This window comes from Ahaetulla prasina, chromosome 2 (genome assembly GCF_028640845.1).
Source record: "Ahaetulla prasina isolate Xishuangbanna chromosome 2, ASM2864084v1, whole genome shotgun sequence".
Lineage (NCBI taxonomy): Eukaryota > Metazoa > Chordata > Lepidosauria > Squamata > Colubridae > Ahaetulla > Ahaetulla prasina.
This window is the reverse complement of record NC_080540.1, coordinates 201,435,517-201,448,836: the sequence shown is the minus strand read 5'-3', so window position 1 is coordinate 201,448,836 and position 13,320 is coordinate 201,435,517. Positions and strand designations below refer to the sequence as shown.

Genomic DNA, 13,320 nt, shown 5'->3' with positions numbered 1-13,320 from the left:
CTGTCTACATCCCACATTGATTTGCCATCAAGACCATGTTGAAGCGACCACATATTCTCCATGACAACATCCCACATCTAGTTTTCTATGCCTGTGTCTTGTCTCCCCTTAGAAAAAACATGGCAGTTTTGTTAAAATTAACCTCCCCCCCCAGGAATCAGGGAGATGGATTAGAAGGAAGAAGATTGGAAAGTATCCCACTAAGATCGATTTTGGGAAAGAAAAACATTACATCATGTAAACTTTTATTAAACATTCAAGGTACTTTTCCATCAGGTGTTGCAACAACTCAGAATTTTATCGTTATGGGGTGTTTTTTTTACTACTGACCAGACAACTTATATTCTCTCCAGTGTTTATTTAATAGGTTGGACAATTTGCTAAAACTAGTTTGAGTCTGCCATTTTTCAGAATAAAAACCCATAATACAGTGGTGAAATCCAATTTTTTTTACTACCGGTTCTGTGGGTGTGGCTTGCTGGGCATGGCTTGGGGGGCATGGCGGGGAATGGCAAAATCTCCATTCCTACCCTACTCCAGGGGAAGGATACTGCAAAATCCACATTCCCTCCCCACTCCTGGGGGAAGGATATTGCAAAATCTCCATTCCCACCCCACTTTGGGCCAGCCAGAGGTGGTATTTGCCGGTTCTTCGAACTACTCAAAATTTCCGTTACTGGTTCTCCAGATCCTGTAAGAACCTGCTGGATTTCACCCCTGCCATAAGGTCACTTCTGTGGTTCTCAACTTCTAAAATGAGTTTAATATAGCTTATAAAAAACAAAGGCCAAATTTCAGTTCAGTCAATTAAAATCATCACTTGGTACTCTGTAGGCCTCCTCCAGAATATTAAATGTGGCTCTCAGCCTCTGAAAGTTGGCCTTGATGACTTCTTGACGAATGTATCTTTTCTTTTATGTACACTGAGAGCTTATGCTCCTTGTGTGTCCAATCACAATTGGCCAATAAAGAATTCTATTCTATTCTACTACTCGATATAAAGCAGTAGCCTATAGAGTGCAACACATTTGTTTTGTCTCGCTTTGCTGTTTCCATCCATATAATCAAATCATTGTCTCTGTCCTTTTTCCAAATAGGCCCATCAGGTGATAGCCCATAAGTCTCATTATTCCTGTTCAAAATTCTCCATATTTGATTTCGTAATACTAACACTCCTCTCTCTTTTGAACTGTGAAAGATCTACTTTCTAACAGCCCAGATATAGAGAGTAGACATTGTCCTGGACCCAGCAGAATGCCCCTCCCGATATTCCTACAAGTTCCTACAAAGGGGAGAAAAAGAGAGGCCCATCAACTTCGTCTTGAGTCAAGTTGCAAAATCACTTCTTTTATTTATCAATATAATAGTCAGTGAAGCTCCTAAAAAAGATATATGCAAAGCTGGTTTTCAGTTATTTCAGTATGACTTAGTCCAAAATATGGGATGGATCCTCTATGATGTTTGTAAGGAATGAAAGGAAAAGTGAAGAAGTCACACAGAAGTCCTCATGTCTCAAAAACATTTCCCTATGTGGCGATATGTGTGCATGCTTCATGCCAGATGTAGTGCAAATATGGGTATGGATAACTATTGCTTTGCTCCATGTATCCAGGCTAATCCTGCAAGATAAAAATGATCAAAAGCATTTGATGAGTAGGAAGGAGGAGGATGTACCAGCTCTACAACAAAGTTCATTTTTGGGAGGGAGGGGGGAGGAAATAGTATGCTCTACCACAGCCAATTGAACATGAAGTTGAGAAGGGCTACTTTGGGATATTTGTTACACCTGTTCAGCGTTTTAAATGTGCTGCCAAATAGATGCATCCAAATGAGCAGGATTGTGAACATAGCACCTATCTATAACTCTCTAAAGCAGGTTTACTTTTCCCTAGGATCACATAGCAGCTACAGATGGCTTAAAAGAGTTGAGAAAGGTATTATTTTTGTACCCATATTCTGAAGCATCTTGCTGAAATCAGTTCCAAGGCACTGTCTTGGACATCAACTAGTGTATATATCTAATATTCCATTATAATGTTCCTATGGGGTATTTAAACGAAGTTCTTTCACATGGCCATTGCTTTCATTCCCCAGAAATACCATATATATATTTGCCCTCATGATAGCTGACCTAGAATTGTTGAGAATCCCCCATGAGCCAAATGGTTGGTCCTTCTAAACTACCCAATCAGATAAAAATAGCACCCAACTGGTAGCGCCTGTCCTTCTCTGCATTGTGATTTGTGTTTGGGAATTTCTAAAAATTACAGTCGTTGCTTTGTGGGAAGGTGAAAAAGCAAAACGGAGCCATCCTTCTGCTCAGCTCCAGAGATGGATGAGATACAAGCATCTCATGGGCATGAGCATATGGGCATTGATCAACATAAGGAATCATGAAGGACCCAGGAGCTCTCAAGCAGCTTTAGTATTTTGAATGAAAATCAGATTTGCAGTGTTTTCTGATACATCAAGGATGAACTTGAAATATATCAGTTCAGCTGACCAGCAGAGATGATCATAGGGACACAGGCACTCTAACAATGCTGCCAATGTTTCAAGAGAAGTATTCACAGTTCTCAGTAGAACTTGTCAGTAGTGGGTTCTAGTTCTTGGAAGTGTTCTAAAATAAACTATTTTCTGCAACATGAACCAGAGATATAGTCCCATGCTGCAGACTTTGAATAGTTGAGTTGTAATTTGTGTGATTCCCATACAGATGTTGGTGTCCCGAGACCCAATGATGGGTCTCATTATACATTACCCATTATATATCCCATTATACATTACCACTTTGGAACCATTGGACTTTTGAGGAAGCGTTGCAGATGCTCTCACCAAAGATTATTGTGAAGTTACAATCATTAAATGTTGAATCTGTACCCTATGACTATCATTATGTGTTGTAAGTGTTGTACCTTGATGAAGGTATCTTTTCTTTCATGTACACTGAGAGCATATGCACCAAGACAAATTCCTTGTGTGTCCAATCACACTTGGCCAATAAAAATTCTATTCTATTCTATTCTATTCTATTCTATTCTATTCTAATTCTAAGCATTTATTTATTAAGAAGCAAGCTGATGAAAATACTCTCTGCACTCTCTTCTCAGAGGTTTATTACTTATCTGCCCATCCACAAATGCCTCTAGAGACAATGTAGATCTTTAGAGGCTTTAAAAATCAAGATAACACCGGAATTAGTGTTTTTGCTTTAAAGCTTAACAATTTCCTACCCCCCCTGTAAAAAAAAGTAAATGAAAAAAAAGTTCTTAAGAGTCAAACTTTGAGTCAGACCCCAACAGTTGTAGTGACCTCGACAGGCAGAAAAAGAGATATCTGTTAGGATACTATTAGAAATTCAAGCTATTTTCTAGGTTCTTCATGATAATGATAGGAGGGTTATCCAAGAATAATTTTAATTTCTCTACCTTGTGAAATTGTGATAGGGGAATTTCTTGAACCGGAGCCCTGACTTGTTTACTAAACCATTAACAGGACCAGGTTGATCATCATTTTAGCTGTTCTGTATCTTTATCCCTTGGGGTGTTTTCTCTGAGCTATTCCAGGTTTTTCTGTCAGCACACCAGATTTTATTTAGTGCTACAATTAGCTTTGCATTAGCTGCTGCGTCAAAAATCCACGTGAGTCTTCCCCAGGAATGCCATTTCTTTGGGGAAATTACCTAGTACTTTTGGACAGTGCCCCTATCTACAGCGTAGCACAAACTTGTAAGAACTCGGATTGCCACCTTATTCAGCACTTGGAGAGGGTGACAACCAATTGCATTCACCCTACATGTCGTGCACTATCCCACCCGCCTTCCCCGAATTTGTAAAAACCCACCAAAACTTCAAACTTTCGATTTATCAAATCTTTTAACTGAGACTGCATGAGCCTGAGCTGGATAGATAGCTTGGTCAAGCATTTCTTAAAAGATTATTGATTCCACACACACACACACACCCCTTTCTCCTCCTGGAGGCTATAAGGTGTTCATTCAACAAGGCGGTGCTGCAAGTCTGGGGGTCACACTCTGCTGTTTGTTTTTGGGGTTGCCGCCGCTGTTTTAATAAGCGCAAAGCCAAGTGCGGCGGCAGCAGAAGCAGCAGGAGCGGTCAAGGGCGAGGAAGTACTCAGGGCGCCCAGCAAACACCGAGCCACCTGTAGGATTCCACCCGACCGCCACCCCGGTGAAGGGGCAAGGAGGGAAGTCACGACCCGGCCCAGAAGTAGCAACCCGTTGTCATGGGAACGGAAGGTGTGGAACGCGCACGAGGTGAGAGGGGCAGGGGTGTGGGGGTGGGTTCTGGCTCCCCGTTTCCTTCGGCGGACGCTGCCAGGGGCCGCCGTTGCTCTTCCCACTTCTGGCGAGGCTCGCCCCCCTGCCAGTCCTCGCGCTCTGCCGTTCCACCTCCCGCCAATCCCCCCTCCCCTCAGTTTTGCTTTGGGGCCGCCGCCGAGGTCTGAAGGACTTGGCCGCTGCTGACCAGACCCAGCCGCGTCGGTAATAGTGGTGGTGGTGGTGGTGGAGGGTAGGGGGGGGCGGCGCGCTCGGATTGGCCCAAGCGCGCATGCTCTGGGCGCCCCCGCTCGGGCGCGTTCGGCTCGGTTCGGCTATTTCCGCCTCTTTGTTGTACTAACTCCCGACCGGAATAATTTTTTCCCCCTTCTAACCTTCTCCTGGTTCTCGTTTTCGTTTGGTTTTTTTTTTTTTAAATCCCCCCCACCCCCAGTCTCTTCGAGAGTCTTAAAGGGGAGCGGGCTCCCTCCCTCGTCATCCACCCGCGTGGCCGGCGCCGTCCTCGTTGCTGCTGCTGCTGCCGCTGCTGCTGCTGCTTCTTCTTCCTCCTCCTCCTCCTCCTCCCCCAGCCAGGTCAGTGTCTTTCTCCTTTGGGCTGCCTCCTTGCTTCTCTACTCCCCCCCACCTTCCTCCTCCTCCTCCTCTTCCCCTCGCAGACCTACCACGGAGGCCCCACAGGGGCGGGTTCCCTCCCACGGTTGGGCCAAAGGAGTTGGTGGGTGGTGGAGGTTTTTGCGAGAGGAGCCCCCCACCTCCTGGGTGGCGGCGGTGGGTGCCTGTCCCCCCCCCCTCTTGATCGAGAGGAGGGGCTGGTGTGTATGTGTGTGTGTGTGTATATGGGGAAGTCTTGGGCCAGACCCCCTTCCCTCTTCCTCCCTCTCTGCCTTTGAGCCTGGGGCTGGAGGGGGGGGGATCCTAATTTGGGGTGGTGGATTTCAAGGGCACCTCTCTTAACTTTCTGGGACTGCAGCAAATACTTCCAGGGGGCGGGGTGGTCATTTCTCTGATTTAGAGTTGGAGACTTTTTGCTTTCTCCTTTTGGGTAACTACACTGCTCTCTCTCCCCCCCCCTCCCCGCCCCAGTCAACCATAGCTATCTTAATGTATTTTTAAAATCCTGTCCCGGGACTCCTCTTCCTCTCTCTTTTCCCCCTCCTCCCCCTTTCAACATTGAAGTGTTGGCTTCTTTCTTGCAGGAGATGTGTGTTTGTCCCTAAAAAAGAAACTCACCCTGCTCTGGGGGAAAAAAAAACCCCCCACTACACTTAATTTTGTCTTCTTTCTCACCCCACCTTTCCGCCCCCAAATTATAGCGAGAAATAGTCTTGCTTGCTTTTGCATAGTGACTAAGGGCTTGTTCACCATCAGTGCCGTACTTGTGTAGCAGTGCCCATTGCTGCTCAACTGGTAAGCTTGCCCTACAAGTTTAGCTGTGTGTGTTTTTAAAAAAAAATAAAGTGTGATTCGTTGTGTTTTATCGGGCAGGACAAAAGCTCTGCTGTGGCACAGTTTAAGGTGGTGGTATAGTTGTTGGAAGTCTCTAGTTAATTTGCAGAACTCTTGACTCAATAGCAGCAGTAACTATCTTACAGTGTCAGTGTGTGGACTTTAAAAATGTTCATGGCCTCAGATGTTTGTCTATGTGAATGTACTTGATTTTGCTTCTGGGGAATGGCTGTACTGGAAATGGTAGATATGTATTGAGTAATTCAATAGTAATATGATTTTCTTTTAAATAATATATTCTGAGTTTTAGATGTGTGCTTCTTGTCATAAGGTATGATTGCTGAAGAAAGACACTTTTGTGGCTTCAAACTGAGTTCCTCCTGATTATGTTAAAATCAGTTGGTTGGCATTTAAGTTTTGTGTTGCTATGGTAATGTAATGGTTAGAATGGGGTAGTAAATACATAATCTTCCTAACCAATTATGAGTTGCTGTAAATTTCAAACACTCTGAAAAAAAAAACCCTTAAGACTGTCTATACTGTAATAATATAGTTTCAGAAAATTTACTATGTTTAACAAATGTAATCCTGCATGGAAAAGTATAATGTGAAACTAGTAAGAATTGGGTTTATTCATATATTCATTTATAGGTGTGCTTAATTTCATACAGCATTGCAACTTATTCTTGAAGTCATTTTATACAATACATATGTACACATACACACTGCATCCTCTTCCTCCTTCTCCGAACTCACATAATCTGATTATAATTGTAGTATTCATTAAAATGCTAACATTCTCATCCAGGTTTTCTACTATCCTTATTTAGAAACTTTACTCCAAACTCTGGTGTCCTGTTTGACTAAGATGTTTAGTGTTGAAGGTCTTACTAATAAACAAGACTTTTTTTTTTTTTTTTTACAAAAAGCCTGTTTATATAGTGGCTAAGGCATCAGGCTAGAAACTGGGAGACCACGAGTTTTAGTCCTGCCATAGATACGAAGCCAGCTGGATGACCTTGGGACAATCACTTTTTCTCAGCCTTGAGAAGAAGACAATGGCAAATCACTTCTGTAAAACCTTGCCAAGAAAACTGCAGGGACTTGTCCCAGGCAGTCTTCAAGAATTGGACGCAATTGAACAGAAGGAAAGGGGGGGGGAGGGGATCTTTCTGTTCAAAAAACCCCCAATTTAAATGTCCCAGCTGCTTTGTTTAATTGAAGCTTGTATATATTAGATTTTTTAAAAAGTATTTTATATCCCATAATACATGGACCTGTTGCATGTGTGTGATTTGTGCACTGCATATATACTTTAGAAACTTCGACCTGAAAAATATAGTTTGCTGCGATCTGTCAGATACATTGTTTAAATGAAGTTAATGAATATCCTGGTGATGGTGGAAACTTCTTTTCCATTTCTTTATCAACTTTACTGTTAAGGAAGTTCCAAGGATCCCTGGGCACGTTTTAGGGTGCACAGAAAGTTAATGGGGCACATAAGGCTGTTGGTCTTAGCCCTGTGCAAACTAAGACGACTTCTTTAAATATTCACATAACAATTGTGCTTTCCAATCGGAGGTAGGGAGTAATGTGATCCATTGGTACTGGTGTTCTGATTGAACAATTTCTAGTAAGCACGTGGAAACCTGTGATCTAATCTGTATGATGTATTATCTAGTGTATACTTTTTAATATAAAAGCTTTCTATTTTCTATTCAGATTAAAAATAGCCTAATTTTATTATTTAAGTCTTCTAAGGAAATACTTCTATCCAACCACATTCCTGTCTTTGCAGTTCTAGGCTACCCCTTTCCCATTATCTTAGGCATTTTAAGTATTCCGTATTCTCAAGACATTTATGACTATTTCTTTTTATTTCTTGGCATGTGGAATTAACTCTTGTACCCTGCTAGTGGCTTAGGTTTTGTCTTTGCATTTTAGGTTGTGTTGGATTTTGTTATTTTGCTATTATAATTTTGGATTATTGATATTGTATGTCAAATTGCAGAGAGTCCAGTGAATTCTGTATTATAGGACATGTGATACATGTGATAGAGAACTACATACAATGTAAAAAACCTTCAATATAATACTATTATAATGCATGGGTTAACTTCATCAGATACGTGAAGGTAAGCAAAGTGAGCCTCTATGGAAGCTTCAAGTTCTTGTTTGTATAAATTTTTTATCTTCAAGTAAATTAAAATATAAGTTTTGGTGCCTTTGTTATTGATCCTTGAACAGTGGGTTGTCATCTCCAGTGTTATAACAATGTGAAACATTCAACCATGTTTCTCCAAAAAGATGATCCACCTTGAAAAGAAGCCCTAATTGAGTGCATGCGATCAAATTAAGCCTCACCCGCAAAATTAGCCCTAATTAAAACCCTGCTCACCCTAGGGTGCAGGGGGTGGGGTGAGGCACACAGGTAAAAAATAAGCTAGGGTGGGGATGGGGGTGGTGGAGCTACCCTACCCACCAGGCCTCGCACACCCCGACACCTGCCTTGCCTTCTGTGGCCGCTTGCCGCCACTCGCGTGCATCGTCCTGGCCTCCGTTTTGCCTTCAGATGCCGATAACAGCTCCGTTATCAGCTGCAGATGCCTTCTGGCAGGCATCTGAAGGCGAAACGGAGGCCAGGGCAATGCATGCAAGTGGCGGCAAGCGGCTGCAGAAGAAGTGGGCCACCAGCGGGCTCCTGCTGGTTGGGCTGTCGGTGTTACTGCCGTGAGGTGAGTCAATAATTAGAACCCTCCAAAAAGAAGGGCTAGCTATTTTTCCAGGGGCCTTTTTTTTTTTTTTTTGAGAAATAGGTACTGTTTTGATTCTGGTGTTCAGAACTGAAACTGATGCAGCCATAGTGAAATACACTGTAAGTGAGGAAAGAAGGGAAGATCAGTCTTGTCATACTTCTTCTCAGTTGAATTTTTGGTACAGCCACTAATGGTCATATTTCAGAAACCAGTACTTATTCTGATCTCTTTGACTCTCTGGTAGTCACAAGGAAGGCAGGATGTAGAATAAATTCTTACTTCCCATTTACTTTTGCCGTAGCTCGATTTTCCCTGTATTTCATTTCTGAAAGGCATGTGCATGAAACTGCTGTATACAGGTAGTCCTTGACTTACGACTACAATGGAGCCCAAAATTTCCATTGCTGAGGAAAGCGGTTGTTAAGTGAGTTTTGCCCCATTTTACGACATTTTTGCCATAGCTGTTTAGTGAATCACTGCAGTTGTTAGGTAAATCATGCGGTCATTAATCTGGCTTCCCCCCTTGAACTTTGCTGTCAAAAGCCATCTGGAAAGGTTGCAATTGGTGATCATGTGACCCCAGGACAGTGCACCTGTTACAAATACATGCCAGTTGCCAAAGTGCCTAAATTTTGATCAAGTAATGCTGCAATGTTGTAGATGTGTAAACTGGTCATAAGCCACTTTTTCGGTGCCATTGTAACTTGAAATGATCACTAAACGAATTATTGTTAAGTGGAGGGCTTCCTATTCTACAGTATCTTAAGGAAAAGTATATTAATGTAATCTTGATCATTTTGTCACATCTTCACACCTTGCTCCATAACTAACTTTTCTGCCTGAACTAGCATTATGTGCTGGCTTAATTAAGAAAATTTATTTAAAAAAGCCTCCTTAATCTGGGTGAAGGAGGAGAGTGCAAAAGTTGGCTTGAAACTCAGCATTAAGAAAACTTAACTTAAGAAAATGTATGGCTGTGAAAGTTGGTCCATAAGAAAGACTGAGCGCCAAAGAATTGAGGCCTTTGAACTCTGGTGCTGGAGAAGATTACTGCAAGTCCTTTGGACTGCAAGGTGAACAAACAAATCAGTCCTAGAGGAGATCAACCCTGACTGCTCTTTAGAAGGCCAGTCCTGAAGATGAAACTCAAATACTTTGGCCACCTAATGAGAAGGAAGGACTCACTGGAGAAGAGCCTAATGCTGGGAAAGACTGAGGGCAAAAGAAGGAGGGGACGACAGAGAATGAGGTGGCTGGATGGAGTCACTGAAGCAGTCGGCATAAGCTTAAATGGACTCCAGAGGATGGTAGAGGACAGAAAGGCCTGGAGGAACGTTGTCCATGGGGTTTCGATGGGTCAGACACGACTTCCTAACTAACAACAACAAATTGAAATAAATAATTTCACTATGAAATTACTATTCTTATTGCCTGAAAAACTTTCGGTTAAAGAATGCCCTATCGTTTTTTTCCTACTGTCACAGGGAAAAAGCCATATTTATTCCCTGTTTAAACCTTAAACTAAAACGAGGAGCACAGGTTCTCCAATAGTTACGCAGTTAAGAAAAATGACTCACTGTTTTCTCAGATGCTGCGAGTACAAACAGGTGTGTGTGAGTGTGTGAGAGAGAGTAGCTTCAAAGCACAGTTGGAATTTAGGGCAAAACCTCTACTATCATCTTTTTCACAATGTTAGTTTCCCTGCAAAATTATCTCCCTTTTATTCTCTCTTATTCAACACATGATTATCCTGTTCTGATGAACAATTTGTACAGTTGGTTTAAAAAAAAAGTGGTTAAACTTTTACTATATGATCTTGAGCTGCAAATAACAGTAGAGGCAACATGTGAATGCTCACACATGAATAAGAGCCGGTTACACATTTTACAGCAGAAAATTGTGGAATGAGACTGGAAACCTATGAAATTTGAAATTTCAAACTATAGCCAGATGACTTTATTTTTTAAAATGTTCCAGCAAAGGTTTTAAAGTAATTCTGCGTGTCTGACATAAACTGCACACTGTAGGAACAGATTTACAGAGGATGTTGCTCCTACTCTGTAAGGATGGTCTTTTTTTTAATGGAAAATTTGCAGGGGAAGAGAGACATAGGTTAGGAACAGCATTCACGTTTTGATGCAGGATTCTTCTATATGGGTCTATATAAGTGATGGCATTCAGACATGTCTTCCCAAATAGCCGTCTAAAGCACAACAGCTGTAAATTCTACAGAACTGCTTTTGAAATGTATTAGTTATTCTAAAATTCCCTGTCTAGAGAAAGTTAGTTGAAGAAAGAAGCTATGCTGAATGTTTGATTCCTGACAACTAATTTTCTATGTGCTGGAGTTTTCCCTGGGAGCATTCAGACATATATTGGTGTCACCTCCAGCTTCAGTCCAGAAAAAGCAAATAAGTAGTCTTGAATAATTTATGATGCTCTAGCTTGTAATAATTCTTTTCCCATTTTTTTCTACCAGTTCGGTCCACTTTGGGAGTAAATTGTTATACTTTCTCTTACCCTCATTCTTCAAATAAGCTTAGATTAAAAAAACCAGCGTTATTTTCCCTTGCATTCAGAACCATTCCTCAGTTTATTGCAACTTTTTTTGTTTGTTCTTAACCCTGTCACAATATTATTTTATCTGTCACCACTTTGACAAGGAATTATGCTGTTCTCACAAACATGCTGTGAACAAATAACTTTTTATCTCCTTAAATATGACCTTCTGAATAAAAGTTGCTTTTAGTATTTAAGGTTAAGATCAACAGCTGCTTAAAATTGAATGGACTGCCCTCCCTCTCAAAACCCCCTCCACCCCCTCCACCCTGATAATTTTCTCTACTTTTAAAAAACTTTAGAAGTGAAGAATCTCATTATGTAGTGTCAGTATACTGAATGCGTATCAATACAGGTAGTCTTCAATTTATGACCACAATTGAGTCCCAAAATTTCTGTTGCTAAGTGAGACAGTTACTAAGTGAATTTTGCCCCATTTTACGACCTTTCTTGCCACAGTTGTTAAGTGAATCACTGCAGCTGTTAACTTTTAACATAGTTGTTAAGTAAATCAGGCTTCCCCATCGACTTTGCTTGTCAGAAGGTCACAAAAGGAAGTCACGTGACTATGGGACACTGCAACCATCATAAATATGAGTCAGTTGCCAAGCGTTTGAATTTTGATCAGGTGACCATGGGGATGCTTGCAACTGGCAAAAACGGTCATGTCTCTTTTTCCAGTGCTGTTGTAACTTTGAATGGTCAGTAAATGAATTGTTGCAAGTTGAGGACTACCTGTACACTGCCCAGACCATCTAATTGGTGAGATGGGTAACTGGTTGTTGTCTTGTAATGTGGCCTGTACAGTGGAGATTGAGAAACATTAGCCCGTATGGGATAGAATTGAACTTTCGTTGTGTATGTTGGATGCCAGCCCAGATGTGCCAGGGCTGACCAATACTGTCCGAATACTTAACAGGAAATGCATTAAATCTAGTAATTTCTCTAGCCTATTAAAATAGACCTTAGAAAAACCTCAGCTGGGCAAACGTATAAAGGGTGGTGATGACTGCAGCCTATCAAAGATTGTGACTGAACGTGTAAGAAGAGTAGATAGCAAAGACGACAAATTAACAAATGAAACGTAATGAAATGCCTTGTTGAGTAAACTTGATAACTTCCTGCAAGTAAATAAAAGTGTAGATTTAAATGTGAACATATGGGCTAAAGAGTATGTCAGAAAGTATCATTTAGATTGTTACAGGTACATATGAAAGTAAAAATTTGTATATAATATACAAATGAATGAAGACTATTGCTTGACATAGTGTAAGCCGCCCTGAGTCTTCGGAGAAGGGCGGGATATAAATGCAAATTAAAAAAATAATAATTCAGAAGTTGGAGATGTTATACTTCAGTGACTGTTGATAGAAGAATTAGAGATGAGTTGTAGGAAAAATTAGGAAACCTTCTGAATGATGGGGTGTAGGGAGGGAGAAAATCTGTTATATGGCATGAATGGAAACAAAATGTGAAGAGTACAATAAAAGATAGTTGTTCATTCAGAGACCCAAGAATGAGAGAGCTGTGACTGATAAGTAATGACTTGCATCTGTTTGTTTCAAATATGTGGCTTAAGCATGTGTCTTTATGTATACATGACACAGGAATGAATATGCATATAAAAGCATGATTAATTGTTTATGATGAAAGAGCTTTAAAATTGTTGAAGGCTACAAACATCCTGTGGCTTTGAATGTGGGTTAGTGGTAGTATTGAGAATGAATCTTGGAAAGCAGCATTTGACGGAAAACGAAAGGAGGGAAAGAAAGAAGCGTAAAAGTGAACATTTTCAGGAAGATAAATTATTAGTCCTTTAGGAAAAACCACTCAAAGTTTAATCTCTAAACAAAGTAAGGAAAAGGACTGAAATCTTGGAGCAAAATGAAAAGAATCTGACTCAAGTGGGTCAAAATCAGATGGAGAAGATACTCCGGTATCATGGCGTGAAGAACTTTAGAAACAAAAGCAGCCCTTGGAAGCTCATAGAGGGCGAGTGCAGGGTCTGAAGCTGTAGGGTAATGGGCCATGGCATGCTGGACCAGTTGAAGATTCTTAGTCGTCTTTAAGGGCGCAACCCATGTTGTATGTTACATGGTAACAGTTCAGATAGAGTATGAATTAGGGTTGCAAGGCCCTTTTGTTCCAGGTTGGTCCACAACTAGCACATGAGGCAGAGCTGGGCAAAGATCTCCCTGGCCATGACTTTCACCTATCCATGGGTGTAGTAATGAATTCAAGAGGACCTCCAAGTTACAG

At 41.3% G+C, this 13,320-nt stretch overlaps 1 protein-coding gene across 19 annotated transcripts in view; it reads left to right on the top strand.

Annotated features, from left to right (window-relative positions):
- Positions 1 to 13,320, top strand: part of PCGF3 (polycomb group ring finger 3) — a 111,821-nt gene that overhangs the window by 36,552 nt on the left and 61,949 nt on the right. For 14 of the 19 annotated variants that reach the window (XR_009153408.1, XR_009153407.1, XR_009153406.1 and 11 more), the window contains exon 1: positions 4,641 to 4,873. The exons of 2 other annotated variants lie outside the window; for them this stretch is intronic. The gene's annotated coding sequence lies outside the window, so the exon portion shown is untranslated. Of the gene's footprint in view, positions 1 to 4,112; positions 4,277 to 4,640; positions 4,874 to 13,320 lie in introns of those variants that run through there. 3 more of the 19 variants (XM_058168759.1, XM_058168756.1, XM_058168752.1) reach the window with 1 other exon arrangement.